The following is a 24,334-nucleotide window of genomic DNA, read 5'->3' on the forward strand; positions in this document are numbered from 1 at the left end:
GCCCGACATGGTTCACGCCTACTGGATAAAGAAGCTGACTGCACTCCACGAGCGTCTGGCAGCACAAATGAACCAGCTGCTAGTTAACGAGGGACACCCGGAATGGCTAACCGAAGGTCGGACAGTCCTGATCCCCAAGGACCCCAAGAAGGGACCAGTCCCCTCCAACTACCGACCAATAACCTGCCTCAGTACTACATGGAAGCTCCTGTCAGGCATCATATCGGCTAAGATGAACAGGCACATGGGTCAATACATGAGCGGGACACAGAAAGGGATTGGCAAGAATACCAGAGGTGCAAAACACCAGCTACTAGTAGACAGAACAGTCAGCCGAGACTGCAAGACCAGACTGACCAACCTGTGCACTGCCTGGATTGATTACAAGAAGGCCTATGACTCAATGCCCCACAGCTGGATACTGGAATGCCTAGAATTGTACAAGATCAATGGGACCCTAAGAGCCTTCATCAGGAACTCAATGGGGATGTGGCGTACAACACTAGAGGCCAACTCCAAGCCCATAGCACAAGTCACCATCAAGTGCGGGATCTACCAAGGAGATGCTCTGTCCCCACTGCTGTTCTGCATAGGCCTGAACCCCCTCCGTGAGATTATTAACAAGACTGGCTACGGATACCGACTACGGAACGAAGCAGTTGTCAGCCACCTCCTGTACATGGATGACATCAAGCTGTATGCCAAGAGTGAACGAGACATCGATTCACTGATCCACACTACCAGGCTATACAGCAATGACATTGGAATGTCGTTCGGGCTGGAGAAGTATAGTCGGATGGTAACAAAGAGAGGGAAGGTAGTCAGAACTGAAGGGATTGAACTACCAGAAGGCAATATTGCAGACATAGAGGACAGTTACAAGTACCTGGGGATTCCGCAGGCGAATGGGAACCATGAAGAGGCCGCTAGGAAAGCTGCTACCACCAAGTACCTGCAGAGGGTCAGGCAAGTCCTGAGGAGTCAGTTGAACGGTAAGAACAAGATCCGGGCCATCAACACGTATGCCCTGCCCATGATCAGGTACCCTGCTGGGGTAATAGGCTGGCCAAAGGAGGAGATAGAAGCCACTGACATAAAGACAAGAAAGCTCCTTACCATGCATGGAGGGTTTCACCCCAAGTTCAGCACCCTGAGGCTGTACGCTAAGCGGAAGGAAGGGGGCCGGGGACTGGTGAGTGTCAGCACCACAGTCCAGGATGAGACAACGAACATCCAAGAATACATCACGAAGATGGCCCCAACTGACAGCGTGCTCAGTGAATACCTCAGGCAGCAGAAACCCAAGAAAGAGGAGGGAGACGAGAAACCATCATGGAAGGACAGGCCCCTGCACGGTATGTACCACCGGCAGATAGAGGAGGTGGCTGATATCCATGCCAGGTGGCTGGAGAAATACCAAGGGCTCAGAGAAGAGCTCGAGAAGATGTGGAGGGTGAAGGTAACGGTGGTCCCCGTGGTAATCGGAGCACTAGGTGCGGTGACTCCCAAGCTAGGCAAGTGGCTCCAGCAGATCCCGGGAATAACATCGGAGATCTCTGTCCAGAAGAGCGCAGTCCTGGGAACAGCTAAGATACTGCGCAGGACCCTCAAGCTCCCAGGCCTCTGGTAGAGGACCCGAGCTTGAAGGATAAACCGCCCGCAGGGTGGTTTTTTTTTATATATATATAGCAACAATCATGCTAAGAAGTAAGTCTTAAAGCCCAAGCTGCACAAGATGTATACATTACTACAGTAACTGGTGAAATGTATGCTACGAACAACCTTACTGATAATAGAATTTAGCAGAAATTCTGCAGTAACAATTATTAGCTATAATGGGTATCATCTGATTTGTTAAGAGTTCATTTTATTCAGCTGGATAGTGAGTCACAAAAATGATGGTGATTCATCGCCAGTTCAAATAATTCCTATTTAAAGAATTTTTAATTTTAACACAAAAAAGCCAAAAATAAACCACCCCCCAAAAAAGAAAAGCTGATGAACCTCAAGAAATCTCTTACCACTGAGCTTGTCAACAAAGGTTTCTCCATCAAATACTAAGTCATATTTTGCTTGTGGATTAAATACTTGCTTCTAAAATTCAGCAGCAGATAAACAAATAATAATAATAGATAATACTTAAATGAATATTTTCTCCTAACATCAACAAATATACTAATGCGTTCAAGTGTTGTCGTGTCTGTACATGAAAACTGATAAAACAGTTCAACACATATGTGTCCCTTTGAAATCTTCTATAGAAATAATCACTTTTACTTTCAATTTTTATGAGTACACACGATTTCAAATCAAGTGCAAAACTATTTTCAGCATAAACTCAGTGGGAGATTGGCTTTAATTTCGGCATGCTAGGTGGGAAACTACCTGCCTTTAAAAATCAAACACAACAGAATCTTTTGATCTTTGTCTTGAACTACAGGGTTACAAAACACAATTTTTAGAATAAAAAAATTGAAAAGAAAAAAAAAGAAAGAAATTTCAACATATTTAAAGACTGCTGTCAAATTTTAGCGGTGTTGCCTCACAGCAAGAAGGTCCTGGGTTCAGTTCTGACTGGGGCTTTTCTCTATGGAGTTTGCATTTTCTCCCTGTGTCTGGGTGGGTTACCCATGCAATCAGGGGGATTAAGTTTTTTTTTACCATTAAAATTAATCAGCATTTGTACTTTTGGAATGGAGATTAAACCATGTTTGACCAGTTAAAATATGAAAAAAGGGGCAGCACTCCTGCAAAGTTTCATATTTGAGCACACACAAATTAAAAACTTCAAATTGCACAAGGCAGATAGTCACAATTTTGGAATAGTATGTAGTTGAATCTCACAATACTACAAAATAAAGCATGCTTTAAATTCTTACATAAAAGAAGAAAATGGCATTTTCATTTAATTTTCATGCAGGATACAGCAAGTTGTACCAAAAAGTACAAAAATCTTAAATAGTCTAATCAAAATGAAATGCAATTATTCAGTTTCCCGAAGTTTCACTAATTACAACTCAGAAAAGTTAAATAAGTGCATATTTTTCATTTTCGAGACCCGTGTCGCTCCATTTTAGAGAGCTGCTGAATTACTTTTTCCTGAGCAGAGGAAGAAAACATCTTGTTTTCAGGTTCGAAGGGACAGCAAAAAATGTGGAGTACTTGTGGAATTAAGAAAAAAGTATGTTTTTTACTAACACTGTAGAAAACATACTTACCACATTATTGCTCTAACTGCAAATTCCAAAGATGATACTTCTCCAGCTTTAGAATAAATACAGATTAAACACTCAACACAAAACTGATGCAACAGCAAAAACCTGACTAAAATATTCATTCAATCAATTAATTTAGATTATGATTAAAATTACAATCATTTTCCTGAACAAAATACAACTAAAACTGATTCTTCACGCTTGCATTGAAAAGGTCATGGCATGCACAGATATAAAGTAGCTTGTTTTGCTGTTGATTTGCAACTCAGAAGTTATAAAAAAGGCACATTTTTCAACTTAGGCAAGGGTATGTTTGTTGCTATAAAAACATGTTTATACTTCTCTCCTTTTAAAGAAAACCACCCAGTCACATCAGGGACACATCTACAAATTCACAATAAACCTCTCACAAACACACCCACAAATGTCAGTGATGTTCATTGAGCCGAGGCTAATTAGACCTGCCAAACAAAATCAACTGACAATCTGAACAGATTTCATTGATGAATATTAGATGTATTCATCTAATAGTACAAAGGATTAAGTTAAGGTGAGGTGGTGGGGGGGTAAATGAATAAATTAATGGTTGCATATATATATTTATAAATATTGAAATAAAATAAATTAAATCTCTTGTGGTCAGCCTCTATAGACCTAGTGGTCTTTGAAGGCATCATTAGCTGGTTTTATCAGAACATTGACCCTAAAACTAGTACCTGAGGGGCCTGACTGTAGTGGTGCAGACATGAGCATATGAGTCTTGGATGGATGAAATAAGACTTTGAAGTGGATTTTCTATTTGAAGGATTATACATCAGGGATTTTGATTCATACCCATTCTGTGTCCATGAGGCTGTGTGCTTGTGTGGGTGGAAAGAGTTAGCATTCACAATATAATTAATCTATTTATTTTTTCCTCAACTAAAACAATACAATTTAGATAATACGCAGAGAACTTGGCAGATGGTTCATTTGAATGGGTTAATGAAAAAAAAAGAAAACAAATGAACAACTACAAAAACAAAAATCATCAATGGAAATATTGTTCTAGTGAGGGAATTTCAGAGATTGAATCCTTTCAGGTTTCTTGTCCATGATAATCACAATCTTTTAAGCCAATAAGACTTCATGTCTTGTGATAGCAAAGTTGACTGAAATGCTGAGAAAGGTACATTTGTGATATGGTTTTAAAAGCACTAAAACCCCTGTTTCACTTCCGTTGATTTTCTTTTGTTTTGATTATGCCTTAAATTGGAAGCATAAATAGCTTACAATAAAGATGATTATTTTAGTTTCGATGAAAATCTCATAACATAGTCATTTCTATTTCATATGGATTTTCCTAATCCTAGTGTAAGTTGCCATGACCTAGTTTAATATTGAAATTTACTGAATACCTTTTACTTGTTAATCCTTGAATATAATATAGGCACCCTTTCAGCTTCAGTGACCTATTTTAAGCAAAATTTGTTTTGTTTTGAAAAAAAAAAACCTCTCTAAGCCATGCCATCAAGAATATGAAGCATGTTCGAGAATCCACCACAATTTTAAAGTTTCATTACAAAACATAAATTGCAACGTGAAGAAGCACTTACACCCCCAATGTCAGGAAGAATTACAGTGTATATGGATCAGATATATTGAAAGCCTACGTGAAGAGTATCCCTCGTGCTTGAGGGAGATAGGTTTTCTATGCTGTAGCGGCAACACCTTAATTTCCCTGAATAATTTCCATAACAATGGGGTCTTTGTATAGTAGCACATTGTTTTCCTTTGCTCAAATAGTGGAGGGGTTATTGTTTCCAATATGTTAATGCTGTTATTTCCTAAAGGAATACTGTCTTTGAAGTAATCTCTTTGAGTGTGTTTGGTTCAAGTACCATTCTCCCGGGAGGAGGTTGAACTTTTAAAATGTAATTTTCCTCTTACCACCCTTGAACAGTCTTAGTGTGGCAGTTCTAACCTTGAGCCGTCAAAACAGATAAAGCCTTGCAGATTGTATTCTGATTAGATTATCTACTTAATCTAAACACATGCATGTGGAACTCCAAGCAGCAGGAAATGCTTCTAGCAAGGTAAAGTAAATGCAATAATAACTGGATGCTAGTAGCTGTTGCCTTATTTTTGATGATACAAGCAAATATTAATTGACCGCAGTTCTGCCCACTAGCAATATTAATAATATATTTTTAGGCACTTTTTGGTCCAGTAAGTATTTGGTTGAATATTTCAAGTCTTCAAATCCCTGGCCAGTCGAAACCCCCATGTTCAGTAGTGTCCAAGTAACTCCAGCTTTGTCAGTCTACAAGTAAGCATCAAATGTTATGCTACTTCACATAATGAGTGAGTGTCTTTGTGTCTTTGTAACAGCAAAACTTGATTAGATTTTACCCGGTTATGGGATCCTTCTGGAGGTTTGTATTTGGGATTTGTCAGAATGAAATGGCCGGTGTAGTTTAAATTACTGTGTATAACACAACTTTTCTAAAAAAAGATAGAACAATTAAAAAATAGGTTCATCTGGACGTAGCATTTTCAGTGGGAGAAACGTTTCGTCACTCATCCAAGTGACTTCTTCAGTCTCCGCTGACTGCAGGTTTCCCCGATCTTATAAACACTGAAAACGCTACATCCAGATGAACAGAATCAACTTTTGGAGATTTACTTACCTGGATGATTGAGAATGCATCAAGATTTCTTTTCCTTAAAGTAAAGTCATTGATTTCTCAAATAAAATAAGAACCAGCTTTGGGTTTCAGAGATTACTTCTTCACTTTTGTTGTCTTGTTGAAAAAGTCACTGATGACTGATAGATGTGATTCTGTAACTCTTCTGTGAGCTCCAGGAGACAATTCATGCTTTTTATCTTTGATTAAGGTTTTTTTGCTGTATAATTTTGGTACTTGCTGCTGATCTGCACCACTCAGCTATGAAAAGTTCACTAAAATCAGTGGTTTAATCTTAGACATAGCAGCTATTAGGACTAAAATTGTTGCCTGTAATGGTCATTTCTACCTGTGCTGCTTGATTTTAAGTAATGAAAATCATTTGATTTGATTTGTTTAGATATTTTAAAAGTACCCAGTGAAACTGAAGCATGTTCCTCCTTGTTATTTTAGTTTTTCAGTTTTTAAAAACAAATACAAATGTTTGAAGCATAAATGTAGTGTAAGGAAATGTTTGTATGCATTAAAAGAGCACTAAATAAGCACTGAATCACTGTGCAGTAAAGACATCAGATTGTCTTTCTCTTTTAGTTGCTGTAATGCAATGATCTTTGATTCCAGTCCATGAGCCTGAGAAGAAAACTCAAATTGCACACTCTAGTCACCATAAGAGAAATATCTGAGGCAAATACTTTTTTTTGCTACATTTAACATTAATAACAAAACGTTATAGTGTGTGAGTTAACTTTAGGTTATAATGTAGCCGCTAAACTGGTGGACCTAAATCTTAACCACCACGTCCGTATATATACAAGCGGAAAGGGAGTGAGTGGGTCAGCGCTCGGAGAACAGAAGCTAAGCCAGCTTTAAACACACCATTTATTTTTAGGGTAAAACACAGTCAGAACCCCCAAATACAAGCTAAAATCCCCGCTACACAATAAAAATAATGTTCGCAACCCGCTAAAAGCCCTGCCGGCAGGAATAACTATACACTAAAAACCAAAACTAAATGAATGGGGTTTTTTTTTGTATGATTAAAAACTTCCCCCCCCAGAGTCCTATATTCCCTCTTGTCCAGCCACACACATGCGGCAAATGTTCCTTAGCAGGAGAAGAGACAGGAGAGGAACTCCTCTTCCGGGATGGTAAGACTCGCCAGCAGCAGACCAGGGAGGAGGCTCCTATCTCCGCCTGACGGTACACGGCCGCGCAGTCCAGCCACTCTCCGCACCTGCACACGGCCTCCCTCGCAGCCCCGCCCTGAAACAACAGACATGGGCCAGCAACGTTGTCGGCGCAGCCGCTGTTATCCTCCCCCGGCAAAGCTATGCCTAGCGCCCAACAGTGGGAAAGCGATACTCACAAATGCAGGCAGAGGCGTCCCCCTGCCCTACTGTGGATTTCACGCGTTGCCTCCCACTGTTGCTATTTTGTCCGTCTGGACTGGATCGCCGGGTTATGTTGGCCGATCGTCGGATATCTCGTGATGTCCCACAGGCAGGCCGGTCTTTCTTTACAGGTGCTGGGCTGCACACGTTTTGTTTCCTGCTCCTCGCTTCTCGTGTGTCTCTCCTCTGCGTCTTTGTGCTCACCATCTCCCTTAAGTCCGTTTGGCGGCTGATAGGCCACCTCGGGAAACGCCCCCCACCTCACAGGTGCCTACAATTGTCCGCTTAATACACAGTGGAATAAAAATACTACACAACAACACCAAACACACACTATAAATATGGGGATAAAATCATGCAATAGAAATATCAATAAAAACATGCAATATCACTATTACAATAAAAACATGCAAATAAAAATCGACACTAAACAAAATATAAAGACAATTTTCCACTGTGTGACATCCCCCCACATTTTACCTGTGACAGTCCCTGTCACACTAGTCAAGCGACCTGTAACGGGCGGGTGGCTGACCAAAATTAGGCCTCGTCGAGCGGCGCACCTCTGACAACTCTCCCAGCCGCTGGGCTGGAGCGCTAGGCGCAACACCATAAAATGGAGGCTCAACTAGCATCTCTCCCTCACGGCTGACTCCCTGCCCCTCTGAGTGGTAGTCTGGTGCAGGAGTAATGCACAACTTTAGTGCATTCCGATGGAGGACCTTCTCCCCCCCCCCCCCCCCCCCCCCCCTTTCTCCGGCTGCACCCTATACACTACGCCTGTATTGCCAACCTCTTCCACTACCACATACGGCTCTGAGCTCCAACCTGGGTGCAACTTGCCTTGTCCCTGCCTATTCCTGTCCCTTATCCAAACTCTCTCGCCTGGCACCAATGGCAGGGCCCGCGCACTTCGGTCATAAGCCCTCTTGTTTTGGGTGGCTGCTGCCTTCATCTTCTTCCTAGCCATCTCATAGGCAAAAGATAGTTTCTGGTGATGGTCCTTAACCCACCCTCCCAGGTCGTGGCATGGGGAGTCCCACTCGACACCTAGGTTTAAATCCACCGGCTGTCTCAAATACCCTGTGGCACTATGAACAGTATTATTGTATGCTTGTAAGAGCTCTGGGAGATATTCTGGCCACCTCTGTTGTCTCTCTGACTCTAGGGACCGAAGCATGTGCAGCAATGTCTGGTTCATCCTCTCAACCCCACCATTTCCAGCCGGATGGTATGGGGTGGTCTTGCTTTTCGTAATGCCATAGCACTTACACAGCTGGTACATCAGGGCAGACTCAAAACTTCCACCTCTATCTGAGTGTAGCCTGGTCGGGCAACCGAAGGTCTGAATCACGTGAGCCCAAAGAGCATGCACCGCAGTCTGAGCAGTCTGGTCTTTGGTAGGAACTGCCCAGGCGTACCGTGTGAAAAGATCAGTCATCACCAGAATATTCTGGTACCTGTCTGTGGGCCTCCCCAATGTAAGAAAGTCCAGGGCCACAACCTCAAGGGGATACGACACAGTAATGGGATGCAAAGGGGCTCTAGGCCTATTTCTATCTCGCAGGCTACATGCAGCGCACCCTAGCTGGAATTCACGCACCTCCTCTTCCATGCTGGGCCAATAAAAGAAGCGACGTATCCTGGACAGTGTCTTTTCCACTCCCGCATGCGCCGCTGCCTCATGATACTTCTCCCACACCTCCTTGTGTCTCTCTGCAGGACATAGGATCTGAAGGTACATATCGTTAGTGTTAGGGTCCCTTACCTCTCTGCACAGCGTACCCTCACAAACCTGCAGCCTTCTCCATTGCTGTAATAACTTCTGTACAGGGCTAGGCAGGGCTCTCCTCGTTGGTGCATCAGGGGGAATTCCCTCTTCCACATACTCCCTCAGGATGCGCAGATCCATGTCCTTCTCCTGCGCCTCCTTCCAGTCATTCATCTGCGGCGCCAGCCCCTGTGAATCCAGACGTGGAGCACTCGTGGTGTTTATGTAGGCTGTTTGACAGTCTGTGGGAAACCTAGAGAGAGCATCAGCATTAGCATTCTCTTTTCCAGCCCTGTACTTAACCTCGAAGTCGAAGGATGCCAGCTGTGCCACCCAGCGTTGCTCTGTTGCCCCAAGTCTAGCATTCTGTAAGTGGGCCACGGGATTGTTGTCGGTATACACGACAAACTTGGCACCTGTCAAGTAATCCTTGAACTTCTCAGTGATGGCCCATTTTAGAGCTAAAAGTTCCAGTTTGAAGGAACTATAGTTTTTGTCATTTCGCTCGGTGGGGTGTAGGCTCCTGCTGGCATATGCAATCACCCGTTCCTTGCCATCTTGCACCTGAGCTAACACAGCACCTAAGCCTTGATTACTGGCATCAGTATAAAGTGCAAAGGGCTCCAGGAAATCTGCATAAGCCAGAATAGGGGGCTCGGTAAGAGCACGTTTCAAACTGTTGAAGGCTTCCTGACATTCAGCAGACCACTGGACCTGCATGCTTGACCTGCTAGAAATTCCCACAAGCAGAGCATTTAAAGGTCGAGCCAACCTCGCAAACCCTGGGACGAATCGCCTGTAATAACCTGCCAGGTCAAGGAAGGCTCTGACCTGACGGGTGGTAGAGGGAACAGGCCAGTTCTGGACAGCTTGGATTTTCTCAGGGTCTGGTCTTACCCCTTGTTGGTCGACAAGATGCCCCAGGAACTTCACCTGACGGTGAAACAGCTTACATTTGTCCAGCCTCAGCTTCAGCCCATGTTGCCACAGCTTCTGCAGGACATTCTCCAACTGCTGTAGATGAGTAGAGAAGTCAGGTGAGTAGATTATTATATCATCCAGATATACCAAAACAGATTCAGAAAGGTGACTACTTAGACACCGCTGCATCAGGCGCTGGAAGGTGGCAGGGGCATTACAGAGTCCAAAAGGCATGCGATCAAACTCAAACAAACCCAGAGGAGTGGTAAATGCAGTTTTCTCCCGATCCTTAGGATCCATTTCCACTTGCCAGTATCCACTGGCAAAATCTAGTGTGGAAAACCACTCAGCTCTGGTCAGACATGTTAAAGTCTCTTCAATTCGGGGGAGTGGGAACGCATCTTTATGAGTCACTGTGTTTAATTTCCTATAATCTACACAAAATCGCCAACTGCCATCCTTTTTCCTCACCAACACAATGGGGGCTGCCCAGGGACTGCTACTCTCCCGAATGACACCTTTTTTCAGCATATCTGCTAGAAGTATCTTAATCTCTTTGTACATCAGTGGTGGTAAAGGGCGATATTTTTGTTTAATGGGTGGTGCATCACCTGTGTGGATCTGGTGTTGGACCAAATCAGTTCTTCCGTAATCCTCCTCATTCACAGCAAACACCTTTCGCCACCTCTGCAGGGATCGCAGGCTCTTCGGGCCCAGCTGCTTCAACTACGCCCACCTCGATCACACCATCGGATCCCATTGTCAGGCTAAGGTCACTGTCCGACTCCACATCCGACTCCTCCACCTGATACAACTGGCCCATTTTCTGGTAGCGTCCTATAGTCACTTCGTATGGATTAGGGTTACAGACCCGGATAGGGAGCCTCCCTCCTTTGACTACTGACAGGGTTCGGGCCACCCCCCAGGGTCCAGCATCAGGTAATGCCTCCACTAGTGCCAAGCGTTCTGTCCCACCCTTGCCTTTACACGTCCGGCCCCAGACCATCACTTCACAGTTTGGGGGCACCTTGATTCCCCTGCAGCTAGCAGGTCGAACATAGCCTAGGAAGCCATCAGTCTTGGTGGTGACAGTCTGTTGGCAGACGGCAAATGCCTCTTTCCATGCTCTGCGGGGCTTCAGCTTTTGAGGGTGAAAAGCAGACTTGCCTTTGGCAAAAACATCATTCCAGCATGCACTAATAACATTCATACCAATAATTAAAGGGTGCGTGGAACAGTCATCTCTCACAACCACAACCCCTTTTCCTGGTATCTCCACCCCTTCCACCTCAAAATCCATAACTGCATAGCCTGAGTATGGTATCTCAAGTCTATTGGCTGCCTTTAAGGCGAACAACAAAGGTGTGTCAGTTTTATTCACTTCAGGGAAATGGAGATCCATTACCTGCTGCTGCACCAGTGTAACCTGAGAGCCTGTGTCTAATAATGCCGTCATTTTAACTCCTCCCATACACACCTCAATAAGTGGACATTCTCCCACAAAAGCTGTACTGGCCCCCTGATTGTTTGAAATGTCCCTTGTCCCCACTGCCTGGGCCTCAGCAGTGGGGTTTATTAGTTTAAAGGTGGTTGCTGGTCTAGTGTGCTCGGACAGAATCTAGCAATATGCCCAGGTTGTTTACAACGATGGCAAATGGGTTCTCCCTCTCGGGTCCAGTTATTAGCATACCCAGAACGCTTTGGCTTAAACCTTGATTTATTAAAAGCTGAGCCAGCTGGGCTTTGCTGTGGCAAGAGCGGTTTAATTTCATTAACAACCTCTTTGACAAGATCTCGCATTTGACCCTTGACATCCTCCATAATTTCTTTTTTAAATGTCTCTTTCCAGTCTGGTTCATAAGGTGGCTTAACACATCTGGACTCACCCACTGCCAAGCACGTAGTTTGCAATCCCTGGTGTCCCAACTGTTCCTCCTCTAGGAGCAACGCCTCCCGATGGACTGTCGCGAAATCCTCTTCTGGATGGTGACGCACATAGGCTCGCAGGGTTTGTGACAACGGGCCCTCCCGCAGGCCCAACAGCATCTGTTCCTGTAAACACTTTTCAGTAGGTGCTTGATTTGGATTGCGCTGTTGTAGCCTGCAGTGCAACTCCCTCAACCTTAAGGTAAAAGACTTTACCGACTCATTTGGTTTTTGTATACAGCTAAAAAACTGCGACCTCAGAACCGCTAGGGAGGTATTGTCACCATATAGAGAATCTAGATATGCGAATATTTTCCTAATCTGGTCTCTATCTTTTCCTTCTAACACGCTTACTTGACGCTTTGCCTCACCGCTTAAAGCCCCAATTAAAATTTCTACTTTCCGGGCCTCGTAAACCTTGTATTTGTTCTTTCCAGTCTCCATATGAAAGATCTGCTTCAGGACCCTTGTATTTTGGTACCCAAGGGGCACCCGGATACACTGGCATCATCATCTCTATATCTGCACTCCAGGCGCTGAACACTGCTCCCCAAACTTGTATCCTGTCGACAACGCCAAAATTATGTAGCCGCTAAACTGGTGGACCTAAATCTTAACCACCACGTCCGTATATATACAAGCGGAAAGGGAGTGAGTGGGTCAGCGCTCGGAGAACAGAAGCTAAGCCAGCTTTAAACACACCATTTATTTTTAGGGTAAAACACAGTCAGAACCCCCAAATACAAGCTAAAATCCCCGCTACACAATAAAAATAATGTTCGCAACCCGCTAAAAGCCCTGCCGGCAGGAATAACTATACACTAAAAACCAAAACTAAATGAATGGGGTTTTTTTTTGTATGATTAAAAACTTCCCCCCCCAGAGTCCTATATTCCCTCTTGTCCAGCCACACACATGCGGCAAATGTTCCTTAGCAGGAGAAGAGACAGGAGAGGAACTCCTCTTCCGGGATGGTAAGACTCGCCAGCAGCAGACCAGGGAGGAGGCTCCTATCTCCGCCTGACGGTACGCGGCCGCGCAGTCCAGCCACTCTCCGCACCTGCACACGGCCTCCCTCCCCGCCCTGAAACAACAGACACGGGCCAGCAACGTTGTCGGCGCAGCCGCTGTTATCCTCCCCCGGCAAAGCTACGCCTAGCGCCCAACAGTGGGAAAGCGATACTCACAAATGCAGGCAGAGGCGTCCCCCTGCCCTACTGTGGATTTCACGCGTTGCCTCCCACTGTTGCTATTTTGTCCGTCTGGACTGGATCGCCGGGTTATGTTGGCCGATCGTCGGATATCTCATGACGTCCCACAGGCAGGCCGGTCTTTCTTTACAGGTGCTGGGCTGCACACGTTTTGTTTCCTGCTCCTCGCTTCTCGTGTGTCTCTCCTCTGCGTCTTTGTGCTCACCATCTCCCTTAAGTCCGTTTGGCGGCTGATAGGCCACCTCGGGAAACGCCCCCACCTCACAGGTGCCTACAATTGTCCGCTTAATACACAGTGGAATAAAAATACTACACAACAACACCAAACACACACTATAAATATGGGGATAAAATCATGCAATAGAAATATCAATAAAAACATGCAATATCACTATTACAATAAAAACATGCAAATAAAATCGACACTAAACAAAATATAAAGACAATTTTCCACTGTGTGACAATAACGTTAGAATTTATACTGCTATTTATAGGCACAAAAAATGATTACCCAAGACAGTGTGGAGCTTGTGCAACTGGAACTTGTTCTTTTATTGCATATATGTAAAGTTAAAGAGTATAGTCACACTGAAATTGTGATTGAATATGTATTAAATATATGTATTAAAGCAACTAAAAATAGTACTCAGTATGGCCCCCGGGTGCTTATATTGTACTGACAACATTGCTGCATACTCTTTAATGTGATGATGGAAGAGGATCTCTTCCCAGATCTGGACCTGGTGGCTTCGGATGGACCAAAACATAATGTCCCAGTGCTGTTATACTGGACGTAAGTCAGGCAATTGTTGTGGGCAGTTGATGGTATGAATTCCTTCATCCTCCAGGAATGGTTTATATTCTAAAGTTGTTCCCATCCATAACCAGACCAGCTTTACAATTTGGAGGGGATGAATCCTCTCTGGTGGTCGCATTTATTCAATCTTTTACCAGATTCACAGCTATAAACTTGAACATTTAGCCTACTTACATGATACGTGTAGCTAATGGATGAATAATCTGATCTTTACATGTTAGTGGAAAGGGATTATTAGTGACCTGTAGTAGAGCAATTAAATATGAAATGCTGCATAAATACATTTTGTTTCTGAAAAAAAGGATGATGCAAACGTTGCTGTGTCTAAGTAAGCTTAGGAGAATTTTTTTTCCCTTTTCTTAAATAATACAGTTGCAAAATCACCATTAATGTTGAAACTGTAAACAAAACAAAGCAGTTTTGATGTTGAATATTCACTTTGATGGGCTTAGATAAAAAAAACACATTTCCTATTAAAAGAGAATACTGAATTGAATTAACTCAGTACCACTTAATGGGGGGCAGCATGGTGCGATGGTTAGCAAGGCTCTGGGTTCAAATCCCTTATCTGGCTGAAGCCTCTGTGGAGTTTGCTCTTGTTCTGCCAATACATGGGTTCTCTCTGGGTACTCAGCTTCCTCCCACAGTCCAAAGACGTGCAGTCAAGGGTTAGATTAACTGGTGAACCAAAATTGCCTATAGGTGTAACTGTGAGTGGTCGTCTGCCACTCTGTGTTGGCAGCTGGGATAGGCTCCAGCACCCCTGTGTAAGCAGAAGACCTCTTAACAGTTTGAGAACAAGAGGGAACGCATATGAGACAAGAAAATAATTACAGCTATATGAGAGCTTATAATATATGACATGTATGTATATTGTAACAGATTAAAACTGATGGAGAGTTTTATTAGAGTATCACGAGTGGTTACATACTATAAAGACTCGATGGCTATTTGAACTAAACAATGTGGTTACAACAGGGGAAATAATTATTAGATCTCCTGGTGAATTTGTAAATTTGCTCATTTAAGAAATTAACAGTCTTTAATTTTTATTGTAGTTTACTTTTAATGAGATCAGGAGGATCTTTAACTGATTGATTGATTGGAATCAGAATTGAGGGCTGGGTTGTTGGGATCAAATACTTATTTGATCAATTTATGCAAATCATGCAATCATGCACATTTTAGTCAAATATGACAATGTTCTAGCTATAACTTTACCTTAATAAATATAATAGATCACTCAACTGTCGATATACTTCAGTTTATGCACATAAAAAAAGGAAAAGAAAAAAGAAAATCACATAATCTCTACTGTGGACACCTGATTGTTTTATAAATGATTTTCTTGATCACCTGATCTGAAACATACCTGGATATGGCCTCAAGCAACAAGAATTTACTTAACTTTTTCACCCCCAAGTTACCCAGTGTATGGCATTGGACCCTCAGGCAGGGTTCTTGCTACTCCAAAGATAGGGTTGAAGACCTTAAGGTAATGAAGCCTCGGGGCTACTACTTCTCCTGTCTTTGGGAACAATAATACATAATCTTGTATAGAGTTGGAATCAGAATATTCATCTGGCAAAACTACCATTCTGGTGACTAATTTGGATTTTTTAACCACTTAATTAATCTATTATAAGTGGTAAAAGAGAACCACCTGAAACAGAGTTACAAGAAATATTCTGTTAAACCATTTAACTGTTGTATTACTAAAAAACACCAACCACATATTTCAGGGCAATAGTAGTGCGTCTTTGCCATTTGTTCATTTCTGTCTCACTAAACAGTTGAAATTTGGCTGTGTGCATGGTTTTCTATCAATGAAGCAAGATGAAAAATTAAGATCCTCTCAAGGTCAGTGAAAAAACAAAAAATCAAGATTTAAAGCAGTTAATATGTGTATCTTCATTACTGCATGTGCACTGTTTAAACAGCGGTTTATTTCTTTTAATAGTAATATCCATTTCAGTCACTTTCCTGGAAAACTTACTTTATCCACCCTAATACTCAGCTGTCAGTCTAGTTTTTGGCATATTATGGCTATACTGAATATTACTGCTTTGAAAAAAGGTACTAATACTTACAGAAGTACTTAAATATCTTAAGAATACCTTCTTTAAAAATGAAGTTTTCTGTCAGTTGGGCCTTTATTTCAGTGTTACCCAGAAATCGAAACCATCCCAGCTCATATTGACTCATTCATTTTTGAACCTTGAGGAAAGTAGATTCAGGTATTGGAGAAGAAACTAAAAGATAAAAACACATTAGAGTTCATAACTTAGGCTTTTGAGAGCTGAAAGATTGCATTTCATGCTTTGTAACTTTCATTACGTACCACCCAGGGGGTGAGAAATCAATTTGTGAATCTAAACCATTTTGGGGGCCACTCAAATGTAAATATGTGAATTAAAATTATCTAAATTACTCTATGATTCATATGGACACTAAATCAATATGCTATTACTAGTATTAAGTCATTAACGAATAAATATATGTTTGAACTTTTAATGTTTATAAAGAAGTTCCTTACAAGTTCCTTATAAGTTCCTTATAAAGAAGTTCCTTAAATGTAATTGTCTAGTTTCTAGCATCCATTGTTTTAACTCTCTAGCTATGCTAGAAATACTTTAACTACATATCAAAGAGGACATGGGAATTATCGTCTGGGTCTATATTTAAAAAGTACTGAAAACTAGACTATACCACGTCGGGAGAACTTGCGGTGGGAGTGTTGCTACCAGCAGACTCGGTCTGTAGCTTGTGCAGCTAAAATGTTGGTGGTAAAGACTAACAAAATTGAAGAGAGATGGCCTATAGCATAGCTACTTTAATCAGCCACATGTGTACTGTACCTGAGATGGCCTGCATTTGTATAGCACTTTACTTAGTCCCTAAGGACCCCAAAGCGCTTTACACTACAGGCAGTCATTCACACATTCACACACTGGTGATGGCAAGTTACACTGTAGCCACAGCTGCCCTGGGACGCACTGACAGAGGCGAGGATGCCGGACACTGGTGCCACCGGGCCCACTAACCACCACCAGTAGGCAAACATGGGGTTAGTATCTTGCCCGAGGATATTTGGCATGCAGCTAGGAGGCAGCCTGGGATCGAACCACCGACCATCTGATTAGTGGCAGACCTGCTCTGCCACCTGAGCTACAGCTACCCAGCAACTGCAGAAACTCTATACGTTACCTACTTTCTCCATCCATCCATCTATCGATTCGCTTCCGGTTATCCGTGTAAGGGTAACAGAGGAGTTTGGGGGCAGCTAGCTAACACAGAGAGACGGACAACCATTCGCACTCACATTCACAGCTATGGGCAATTTAGATTCACCAATAAAGTATCCCCATTGACTGCATGTCTTTGGACTGTGGGAGTTCCTGGAGAGAACCTGCACAGACACAGTTAGAATCTGCAAACTCCACATAGAAAGGCCGAATAGTGGACCTTCCTGATAATTCTTTTTTCCAATAATAATAATAATAATAATACTCTTTCTTATCTCTTTCTTTCTTTTTTCCCTACTGCAAGTTTGCTATTTAGCTTGGTAAATCCCATTTTTCAACTGCGACAGCTTGTGAATATGACATATTTAAATATTCCAACATATCAACCAGTGATTAAATAAGTTGTTATTTGAAGCAGATATTACATACCTCACCACAAGCTTATAAACAGTAGCAAACACATGGGGATTCTGACTCTCTTAGCATTTAAATATATTGTTTGCTTTGGGTTTAATTGTTAAATTTTTACGAAAATATTATTATCCCTTGTTTCTGAAATCGAACCTCAGCATTTGGCCATAGCGTAGCTGATGTTTGTATTTCTAATCTATGATAAATATTTATCAGGTTTTCAGTGTAAGTCTATATTGTGTTTTTCATTATGTCACACATTCATATCACTTCATATTTTTTGCCAGAAGAATCTTACAAAAGAGTCTATCTACTGTCAGAGGCTATAAGAAGATTTCTGTGATGTAAATTCTGAATCCTGACTGAAACACATCAAATAAATAATTTGATAAGTTATCTATTTCACAACTATACTTTCAGAAAAACTTTTAACTAAAAGACGTGATAGCTTTTTAAGTATTATTTTAATTACTCACACCACAAGATGACTGTAATAGAGATAGACTGATCATATTTAAGATAGAAGCATTAATGAATGGTAGGACTTCTTTGAGAAGCTGTGGGAATGGTGTCTAATAGAGATGTTGATGGTTCAGAGGAAATAATTATTGAAGTTAACTCAGAGTCTAAATAAATACCAGTCATATTGAAAATTGCTGCACACAATGATACATCTGTGGCATGGTTATATATTTCTTCTCTAGTGGTTCAACATTTATTTGTGAAGTTATTACTAGTTAAGTTTAAAATAATGGTTGGCCCAAGAGATGTTTGATTCTTTGTCAGCCTGGCTGTAGTTCTTAAAAAAAGGATGAAGTTGTTCTTATTTTTTTCAATTAGTAATGGATAGTACGATGTTCTTATTTTATAGAGGGCTTTTTAATAGAATATCAAACTCTTTTTCCAAACTAAATGAAGATTTTCTAAATTAGTGAGATGCCATTTCTCCAGGTTAACAGTTTCATCTGAACTTGTGAGTTATGCCAGGCAGTCAAGCACTTCTGATCTGAGGCCCCTTTTTTCAGAGGAGACAGAGTATTCAGGGTTGTACAAGGTGAGTAAAACTATTAATATGAAGGTCCTGGACTTGATTACACTATCTGGCCGAAGCCTTTCTGTGTAGCGTTTGCATAGTCTCTGTGTCTGTATGGGTTCTCTCCAGGTACCTGGTTGTTTATTGGTGACCTTAAATTGCCCATAGGTATGAATGTGAGTGCGGATGGTTGTCTGTCTCTCTGCATTGGCCTTCAGACAGATTGGCAACCTGTCTCGGGTGTATCCTGCCTCTCTCCCTATGCAGTCCCTAGCAGTCGCTCAATTAACCGAACTTGTTCTACATGCGAAGCTTGTTGTCACGTGGTCACATTAGGGAACATGCCTAATCCTTTATAGTGCCACAGTTGTGTCAGTTTGCACGTACAGCAGATAACAAACCATCCAATCCATGCATGCAAAGCAATCAAACCACTGGTCTTCAAATCCTGATGGTTCTGTGGGTACCTTCTGTGAACTCTGATGTTTAGTTCTTTCCATAGTTTTTCAGTTGGATTCAGCTCACGTAATCAGCTGGGTCATTTTAGCATTTTTATTTTCTTTCCTTGACTTTCTGTTTGGGATCATTGTCTCGCTGAAATGTTCACCCTCATTCATCTTCATCAACATGTGGTAGATAACTACCGATTTTTATGAAGAATGTATTGGTTAATTTTTGTATTTATCCTTGCTGCAGTTATTTCACAATATTTTACAGGCTTGGCCAATGTTGTTAAGCAAACTTTAAACACACCTCAAGCTGCTTTTTCTTCAGCAATGGATTTTGGCATGGGGAGCGTGCATACAGCTCAGGACGGTTGAGTGCATTTCTTATTGTTTTGTTTGTAACAGTTGTACTCATGATTCCAGGTCTTTCTGTAGAACTCCACAAGTGGTCCTTGGCTCTTGGACAGCATTTCATTTTAGAAGAGTTGTCCAATCTTTTAGGGGAACGTAACAGCATTTGAGGATTGGATGGGTTGATGCCGACATCTGCGAATTTCATTTCAGTAGCACTTTTAGAAATAAATTTACTTTGAAAAATTGGTGACATGTTCAATACTTCAAACATGCTCTTGCACAGTCCTCCAGGTCCTTGCTGCACTCTTCACTCTTCTCCGCAGCTGGCCAACAAAGGTACAGGAGTACCCTGGTTGTGCCCCATATTTATTTATAACACTGCCCCCATCTGACAACAGATGCTCTCTGCAGGTAGACAGGCAGCTTCCTGTGAACCAACAGGCTGCCAACGTGCTATCACTGGCAAATTCTTTAGCATTCTTTTTTCAGAAACAGAGTTCCCAGGCCATTGTTTGTGATTGTTTCCTGCTTATTAATAGATCACAGCTGTATTTTTAACTACTAACCTAGTAACCTCTAATGGTTAGCAGCATAGCTAAAGCTAATATCGCTAATTAGTCCCAAGAATACCCCTTTAAACTCCAATTAGGTTTTTCAGCAGTAGAGTAAATTTTTACAAAAATATTAAGTTAGATAACAGGCAAAAAGGTTACTTACTGATACAGCATTACAAAAAGACTGTAGCACAAATAAGACCTTCTGGATGTCTGTTTTAAAACAACCTAAATCTAGAAATTCTTAATGTAACGGTTTGTTCAAGGTCTTCCTTTGTCCCATCTTCAGTCACGCTCTCTTGGCTCACTGTACTTCTTCTAATTAACTAGCTCTTTTATTTGGGATGGCTGTGTTTCCCAAGGTGGTATCCATTCTATCTACCATGTCAACTAACTAATTATATCTCTACCTGTAGGAGATAACTGCTTCCAGGTTTGTGTGTACACTTACTGACAATTTGCCATAAAAAAAAAAATCTGTTACTGCTTTTCTTTTACATCTAGTTTAAAGGAAGTGACATCACTCCTGAGTTGACTCTGTTGCAGCAGTAGCAGAAAAGCAAGGGGAAAAGGGTTTCCCTTTACTCCCAAGCAAGTAATAAACAGTGTACCTTTACAATGCATATACATATATATTTTATTTGTATACACTTCGGTAACGATCACATTGTTTACATTTATATTTTTTAATTCTTTCAAGTAATTTTTAATCACAAATGTTTCAGATTCTTTTTATGTATCCAGACGGTTTTAATAATCTATGATTTGCATGTTTAATTCATTTTGGTAGTCTCATCTGAACATCACAATCCAAACTCTTGCACCAACTATGTCTTAAAACATCTCATCTCGTTTTTCTTTCAATATCCAATTCATGGGCTGGCTTCTTTTCTTATAATCTGTTTTTTGTTGTCCTCCCTCTTATGTTCCTATCTATTCCCAACCTCAATTTCCTTCCATCTTCAGTCTTTGTTCTTTTCCCTATTCTCTCTCCTTTTTGCTGTCTGCTTAACTCATTGACATTGATGGCTGCAACTCTAATAAGTATTGAAGAATGGTCACAGTTTTATCTTTTGTTCCTGACTCATATCTACTTCTGAAAGCTGGTTAGGCCTACCACATGAGAGATAAATGGAGGATCAAATGCAATAAAGTATTTTGTATTTCCCAACAACCTCACAGGGGAGGACAACGGATACAAGTCACTTAGACTTGACCTTGCATTGCATTAGGAAGTGGGGAAACTATAAGAGTTTCAAAGTTTCTCTTTTGCAGTAGAATGATGATATGCATATATAGTCAGTGTTGGGGAGTAACGGAATACATGTACCGCCGTTACGTATTTAAAATACAAAATATGAGTAACTGTATTCCGTTACAGTTACCGTTTAGAAAGGTAGTATTTAGAATACAGTTACTTTGTTGAAATAAATGGATTACACGGCGGTACTTCCCTGTTTTATATTGTGGCGGGTCAGGGCTGTTTGGGTTTTGTTTGACAGCTACGTTCTGTTGTTCCAGGTGGCACGGTTACGGTTGCCATGGTTACAGGGTGACGCTCTCTCTCTGCGTGTTTCCTGGGTGAGAGAGGCCTTTTTGTTGTTGTGCTAAGCTAATAGGCAGAATGCTACAGGTATAGCTCTAAAGAATGTAGCATCATAGGCAGTGTAGTCCGTGCTGCAGGGAGAATGGACTGCCATACCCGTTATGTGTCTGTGAGCAAGGGAGGGAGAAAAAGGAAACGTACGAGCTGTCATCGAGCAAAAACGGGAGCTGGAAGCATGTAAATATAATAATAACCACTGCAGCCAAGAAGAGTGCCTGATGAGCCCAGTTGCAAGTAAGCTATTAAGACTCGACTGTACGCTGTGTTCGTGTTTTTCTCCAAAAACAATAAGTTCCGTTGGAGCAGCCTTTCAACGCCTCTCTGTGTCTCTCGCTAGCAAAGTTGACCCAGACAACAAAGTAAAGCTAGTTTTCGGCTACGAGCCGACACAGAACCCACCGCATTAGTCAGAGGTCCCTTTACTACGGTTCGGAGCCGTGGACCTTCAGTAACAGTAATAAATCACAGCAATAAATCTGAATACTTTAGATTACTTAAGTAATCTAAAGTATTCAGAATACGTTACTCTCATTGAGTAACGTAACGGAATACGTTACAGAATACACTTTGGGGCATGTATTCTGTATTCTGTAATGGAATACATTTTAAAAGTAACCTTCCCAACACTGTATATAGTATAAAAGGAGAATTCCAAGGAAAAGGAGGCATTGGTTAGCTCAAAGAAAATTCTATATATTATCTGCTTGTTAGTTCTGGCATCATTAGGGCATTCAGATCCAACTGGCCTTGGGTTTCCAAAATCAAATAAAAAGTGAGAGACTGAGAGTTAAAAACAGTCCATAATCATTCATCTTTACTGATCACTTTGGCTCATCGCAACAATTTTGCAATGAAGTTCAACCTTAAGGCATCCATGAAGAACACTATTTACAAGGTTTAGAAGTTGGAAGTTAGCAGTAAGTTAGCTAACTGCTTTTTATCTAACAAAGACAGAAGTCCATATTTTCACAGTAAGTATTTCTGAAAAACTACAATCTACATCTCTGGTACTTAAGATGTAAACAAAGACAGAAAACTAAACATCAGTTAAGCTGGACCAGCTGACATATAATTATATACTAGCTGGTGGCTAGCTATAGCGCTATGGTTAGGCTAATATAACCACTTTAGAAAGGGATGATGTAGGATGAGGCTAAAACTGTTCTCAATAAAAGTTAATCTTGAGGCTCCCCAGTGGGCAGATCCAAACTTTAGCCAAGTAAATGTGTGAGATAATCCCCAACATGAACCTAGTCATTATTATGTTGTGCATTTTGGATTATTCACTTTGAAACAAAAATCCTGTTCCTAAAATGTCTACAATAAGATTTGAGTCAGCCAAAGTTCAAATATTTGGTTTGCAGACATGTTACTATGACTGTAGTGTGCACATCTTTGAAAATTTTAGCCTAAAGATGTGCTACACAAAAATAGGGATTTAAAAAGCTGGATTGTTCAAGAATGACTGCTAATTATTTTGGGAGCTTGTTTCTATTAAATTAACAAAAAAGACAAAACTGTAACATGATAAAAAGATTTTGACCTCAGTATAATTCCATCAGTATAATATCTATAAATTAAAATTAATTTATCTTCTTTTATTTAGAAAGTGCTTTTACAAAGCTCCTCGGCTCTTTGCATCCATCTTTTACATTACTGCAATTTTGTTGCCACAGTTTGGAATTGTTACTGAAAACTTGTTTTGTACTCCTAGACAACTGTAGCTGTTTCCATTTTATGTGCATGTCTGTAAAATCTTCACATTCTCTAATCTACACAACTAGCATTAGCTAATAAATAGCTATTAAATAGAATATAAAGTATTTTAAATGAGCTAACCTTTAAACATCCGCAGCAGTAATAAGAACTTTTTTCTGCAGAATAATTATACTGACTTTTTAAACTTTATGTGCACTTTTGTTTGAAAAAGTTGAAAAAATCTACAACTTGCCATTGTCCGCTAATAGCAATTAACTTTTGCCAATATAATACATATTTTATTAACCATATAAGTAATTATATTTTACAATTCTTCAACCAGGAAGGAGTACAGAAAGGTGAAGACATGTATGCAGAATGCAGAAAAGAAGCAACAATGGTATTATAAAATTTGATCCAGTTTATCTTTTCAAATATTTAAATGGTGGAGGAAGTTGTTTTTGTGTGTGTTTGTGTGTGTTGCGGGTGGGCTACCATATTTGTTTGCCTATCTATAAAATTCACTGCACCTTACTGATATATAATATAACAAACAGATATTGCTGTTTGAACAATGAGCATTTTAGCCTTTGTACTGTACATTTTTACCTCCTTCTGACGTGTGCTTTCATGTCTCACATGCAAGCTGGTGTGATGTTCAGTTTTCGTAAAAGCTCTCAAAATATTTTTTTAAGTATCAGCCGGGGCAACACTGCTTGTAGCTATAAAAGCATCAGTTTGTGTGTTTTTCGGCAACATTTATAGAAAATCAGTGTCTTTTCAGTTTGCGCTGATCCTCAGGTCGACCATGAAAATAGCTCTGAGTGGGAGAAGCCAAGCGTATGGCAAGTTTCAATTGTATCATAGTGAGGTTTTAACTGTGTTGAAGTTCCATTAATGGTGTTTGTATAGTAAATACTACATTAATAGGATTCATATAAATGATTGTTTTCATTGTGTGAGCAGATATACATTCAATGCACATCTAAGAAAGTTGCTCTTTTATTACTTCTATAGAACGACATCTGTCCATTCATTCCATGCTTGTAGTGGATTAAGATATTTGCAG

General features: G+C 41.0%; 1 protein-coding gene and 1 long non-coding RNA gene across 5 annotated transcripts in view; one reads left to right on the forward strand and one right to left on the reverse strand.

The window, feature by feature from the left end:
- pcdh9 (protocadherin 9) overlaps positions 1 to 24,334 on the forward strand; it is a 206,389-nt gene that overhangs the window by 65,848 nt on the left and 116,207 nt on the right. The window lies entirely within an intron of this gene.
- Positions 6,628 to 7,993, reverse strand: LOC146525481 (uncharacterized). Its single transcript, XR_014875067.1, has 2 exons — positions 7,248 to 7,993; positions 6,628 to 7,144 (listed from the first exon to the last, which is right to left on the reverse strand). It is a non-coding gene; the product is annotated as an uncharacterized LOC146525481 (long non-coding RNA).

The sequence above is a fragment of the Neolamprologus multifasciatus genome, chromosome 1 (assembly GCF_963576455.1).
Source record: "Neolamprologus multifasciatus chromosome 1, fNeoMul1.2, whole genome shotgun sequence".
Lineage (NCBI taxonomy): Eukaryota > Metazoa > Chordata > Actinopteri > Cichliformes > Cichlidae > Neolamprologus > Neolamprologus multifasciatus.